Source organism: Nuphar pumila, chromosome 7 (assembly GCF_984573655.1).
Source record: "Nuphar pumila chromosome 7, dmNupPumi1.hap1.1, whole genome shotgun sequence".
Classification (NCBI taxonomy): domain Eukaryota; kingdom Viridiplantae; phylum Streptophyta; class Magnoliopsida; order Nymphaeales; family Nymphaeaceae; genus Nuphar; species Nuphar pumila.
This window is the reverse complement of record NC_143255.1, coordinates 99208107-99213436: the sequence shown is the minus strand read 5'-3', so window position 1 is coordinate 99213436 and position 5330 is coordinate 99208107. Positions and strand designations below refer to the sequence as shown.

Genomic DNA, 5330 nt, shown 5'->3' with positions numbered 1-5330 from the left:
ATGAAATACTAAATAAATAAAAACTCTGAAATGAAAAGAAATAATGTACATATGATACATCCCTCTGGTTGAACCCTCATGCCTTCGTGAGATGCACTATCTCACACTCACCATCTTGCAAGGCATCTGAAATGAATGGCTTCAGTCTTTGCCCATTTACCTTGAATGTACCTTGGGTCATAGGATCGAATAGTGTCACTGCTCCATGGGGAAATACTTCTTTTACAATGTACGGACCTGTCCATCTCGATCTTAACTTCCCTGGGAATAAATGTAAACGAGAATTGTATAGCCACACTTTCTGATCTGGCTCAAACACTTTTCTGACAATATGCTTATCATGAAATGCTTTTGTGCGAGCTTTGTATAATTTGGCATTCTCATATGCATCATTCCTGAGTTCTTCTAATTCTGAGAGTTGCAGTGCTCTCTCTTTGCCAGCCTGGGTGAGGTCAAAATTCAATTTCTTGATAGCCCAGTACGCTCTATGCTCTAGCTCGATAGGAAGATGGCATGCTTTCCTGAATACAAGGCGATACGGGGACATGCCAATGGGAGTCTTAAATGCAGTTCTATATGCCCAAAGTGCATCATCTAAGCGCTGGGACCAATCCTTGCGGTCCGGACGAACTGTCTTTTCTAAAATTCGCTTAATCTCCCTATTGGACACTTCAACCTGTCCACTAGTCTGCGGATGATATGGAGTGGTGAATCTATGATTGACAGAATATCTTCTCAACAGAGAAGCTATCTGTATATTCCTAAAATGCTTGCCACCATCGCTAATCATCGCACGTGGCACCCCAAAACGACTGAAAATGTTGTGCTTAATGAACTTAAGCACTACTCTATGATCATTGGTCTTGGTTGCCACCGCTTCGACCCATTTGGACACATAATCAACCGCCACCAGAATGTATAAATTTCCGAATGAAGGCGGAAATGGTCCCATGAAATCAATGCCCCAAACATCAAAAATCTCGACTATCAAAATCGGAAGCAAGGGCATCATGTCCCTCTTGGACATGTTCCCAATCTGCTGACATTGCAGGCATCGCCTACAGAACTCATGAGCATCCCTGTGGAGTGTGGGCCAATAAAATCCTGACTGCAAAACTTTTGCAGCCGTTTTCCTACTACTAAAATGCCCTCCACAGGCTAATGAATGAGAAAAATTCAGAATGGACTGGTACTCTTCCTCCGGAACACATCTCCTAATGATCTGGTCTGCACAGTATTTGAACAACTCTGGTTCATCCCAATAATAGTGCCTCACCTGAGATAGGAATCTCTCACGCTCATTCTTGTTCCAATGCTCAGGTATCTGTCTCGAAACCAGATAGTTCACAATATCTGCAAACCAGGGTAACTGCGATGTACTGACTGACATGATCTGCTCGTCGGGGAAAGAATCACTGATCGGCCTCTGATCCTGCGTGGTCTCCACTATCAGTCTGGAAAGATGGTCTGCTACTACATTCTCGCTTCCCTTCTTATCTCGAATCTCGAGATCAAATTCCTGTAGTAGTAGTACCCAACGAATCAATCTCGGTTTGGTGTCTTTCTTATTCAATAAATATTTCAATGCAGAATGGTCAGAATAGACAACCACCTTCGAACCGAGTAAATAGGACCTAAATTTATCCAATGCGAAAACTACCGCAAGTAGTTCCTTCTCTGTCGTAGTATAATTCATCTGGGCATCAGACAGAGTTCTACTTGCATAGTAGATCACATAGGGTTTCCTATCAATGCGTTGTCCTAAAATGGCCCCCATAGCATAATCAGATGCATCGCACATAATCTCAAATGGGAGAGTCCAATCTGGAGGTCTCAAAATAGGTGCAGTAATCAAGGCCTCTTTGAGAATCTCAAAGGCCTTCATACAATCCTCACCGAAATCAAAGGGCTGGTCTTTCTCCAATAACGTGCAAAGCGGTCGAGAGATTTTGCTAAAATCTTTTATGAACCGCCTGTAAAATCCAGCATGCCCTAAAAATGATCGAATCTGCCTCACAGAGGTGGGTGGAGTCAAACGAGAAATAGATTCCACCTTTGCTCTGTCAACCTCAATACCACGCTTGGACACAATGTGTCCTAGCACAATCCCCTCCTGGACCATAAAATGGCTCTTTTCTCAACTCAAGACGAGATTGGTCTCCGCACACCTACTCAGTACTCGAGCAAGTTTTTGGAGGCAATCTTCAAAAGAGGAGCCATACACTGAAAAGTCGTCCATAAAAACTTCCATCACATCATCAATCATGTCCGAGAAGATAGCAAGCATGCACCTCTGAAAAGTAGTCGGGGCATTACAGAGCCCGAACGGCATACGTCTAAACGCGAAGGTGCCATAAGGACATGTAAACGTGGTCTTCTCCTGGTCATCAGGATGGACAACTACCTGATTGTATCCTGAATATCCATCTAGAAAGCAATAGTAGCTCTGTCCTGCGAGTCTCTCTAAGATCTGATCAATGAATGGCAATGGGAAATGATCTTTCCTAGTTGCCACATTCAGCTTCCTATAATCGATGCAGACTCGCCATCCTGTAGTGGTCCTCATCGGAATTCTCTCACCCTTCTCATTCTCAACCACAGTGAGTCCTGACTTCTTCGGCACAACTTGAATCGGACTGACCCACTGACTATCAGAAATAGGGTAAATGATTCCGGCATCCAACCACTTCACCACCTCTTTCTTCACCACTTCCTTCATGTTGGGATTTAGCCTTCTCTGCATATCCCTAAAGGGCTTGACTTCCTCATTACAATGGATCCTATGCATGCAGAATGAAGGATCAATCCCCTTTAGATCAGCAACTCCCCATCCAATCGCTGCCTTGTGCTCTCGAAGAATAGTCAGCAATCTCTGTTTCTGCTCCTCAGTGAGCAAGGATGAGATGATCACAGGCAGAGTCTCATCATCTCCGAGATATGCATACTTGAGTGAATCCGGTAAGGGTTTCAACTCAAGTTTCGGAGGCGACTCTATCGACGATTTGGCGGGGGTCTTTGCAAGTGGTGGAAGAGGCTCCCTGACAGCTCTCCAAGGTGGTCTCTCTGATGACACTCTAGACACGTCTACACTATCTACACAGCTATTCTTCTCTATATGATACAAATCTAAATAATCCTCAGTAATGTACAACTCGGGTTGCTCCTCCACTAACTCCTGTGCAATGTCTACATGAAAGCAGTCCATGTCTCCTGCTGGTCCCATTGCGGCATTGAAAATATTCAGCTTTACCTTCCTATTGCCAAATGAGAGATCCATGGCTCCGGTCCTACAGTTGATGCACGCATTGGCAGTCGCCAAAAATGGTCTACCTAAAATAATCGGAGTCTGGTGCTGGCTATCCACTCCTTCCATATCAAGAATAATGAAATCGACTGGAAAATAAAAGTCATCCACCTTAACTAGCACGTCCTCCAAGACACCTCTCGGTACCTTGACGGAACGATCTGCCAGCTGCAGTGTAATCGGAGTCGATCTCATCTCACCTAGCCCGAAAGAATCAAAGAAATATCCGGGCAGAATGTTCACGCTTGCTCCAAGATCGAGTAATGCACGTTCTATCCGGATGTTCCCTATGGTACACGCAATGATAGGGGCTCCAGGGTCCTTGAGCTTTGGTGGTGTCTGATGCTGAAGTACTGAACTCACCTGCTCAGTCAGATGGACCCTGTTAGGAACTCGCTCTCTAGATTTATGCTTTTGCGTACATAGTTCCTTCAGGAATTTGGCATATGCCAGCACCTGCTGAATAGCATCGAGCAAAGGTAGGTTGATCTGCACATGCTTGAAGATGTCAAGCATGTCCTGGATCTTTGCCCCTTGCTTCCCTCTATAACCAGGAGACTCTAATACTTTGGGATAGGGTGGTGGGGGAATATACTCTGTTGGCTCCTCCTCTTTGTGAGAAGGTTCACTCCTATCCTTCTTCTTCTTCTCTGAGGATGAAGATGATGAAGATGGTGAAGGTGATGATGATGGGGGGGATGATGATGATTGAGCCAACGTGGGTGAAACAACGGTCTCTGGCTCCTGTATCCTCTCTCTACTCTCTCGCTCTCTGCTCTCAACATGATACTCACGTCCACTCCTCAGGGCCATAACCGATTTGGCCTGCTGCTGTGTCTCGGTATGAAATAGGCCTCCAGTCATCTGGTCCTTACCCTTCGGGTTCATGACAGCCTGACTCAGCAATGTACCCTCGGGTCTCCTACTAATAGCCTCAGCTAACTGTCCCATTTGTGACTCTAACTTCGCAATGGACTGCGTATGTGAGCTCAAAATCTGGCTACACTTCTCGAAGGCATTCTGATTAGAGGTTTTCACCTCTTGGAATGCCTGGAGAAGTCTTTCCTCAAAAGATGTCTGCGGGGCAGACTCCTGCTGAATCGGGGAAGGAACTGAAGAAGAAGAAGACTGAGAATAGTTCGGTCTTTGAAATGGCTGAGTAAAAGATGGCTGCCGAACTGGCTGAGAGGAAGTAGGCATCTGCATGGAAGACTGTGGATTCTTCCATGAAAAATTGGGATGGTTACGCCAACCCGGATTATATGTCGATGAAAATGGGTTATTTGGCGGTCTGACGTAACCCTGAGCTGCCTGAACTTGTTCTTGAACAAATTCAGGGTACTGAGCTGCCGAAGGGCACTCAGTGATCTCGTGTGCCGGACTGGCACAAAGAGTACACACCTGCTGTGTAGTGGATGGTCCTGAAAGAAGCTGGTCCAACTTCTGAGCAATCATGTCTACCTTGCACTGTAGTGCAGTAGATGGACCAATTTCAAGAACACCCGCTTTCTTCTGAATGCTGGGTGTGGCTCTATCAGAATGAGAGCTCGAAGCATGGTGGAGAGAATTCTCGGCCAATATATCAAATAACCTCTATGCTTCATCTTCGCTCTTCAGCATGAATGTCCCTCCACATGAAGAGTCGATCATCTGACGATTCTTGTCAGACAATCCATCGTAGAAGCTCTACACCAGTTGCCATTTCGGCACCTGATGATGGGGACATTTCCTGAGGAGATCCTTCATTCTCTCCCAGGTCTCATGAAAGCGCTCACCATCTAGCTCTGAAAAGCTAGTGATGGCTCTACGATATTGGTTCGTACGACCAATGGGAAAATATTTCTGAAGAAACTCCTGTTGCAATTGATCCCATGACTCTATTTCTACAGAATCTAAGGACTTCAGCCAATACTTGGCTTTGTCCTTCAATGAAAAGGGGAATAGAGTCAACCTCAACGCATCATCATCGAAATTCTGTATCTTAACAGTAGAACAGATTTCGAGGAATTCATCCAAATGTCTGTAG

General features: G+C 45.3%; 1 non-coding gene across 1 annotated transcript; it reads left to right on the top strand.

The window, feature by feature from the left end:
• The first annotated feature begins 5012 nt into the window (after window positions 1-5012).
• On the top strand, window positions 5013-5115 carry LOC149832608 (small nucleolar RNA R71). The gene has a single exon (XR_016433459.1). It is a non-coding gene; the product is annotated as a small nucleolar RNA R71 (small nucleolar RNA).
• Window positions 5116-5330: the final 215 nt, after the last annotated feature.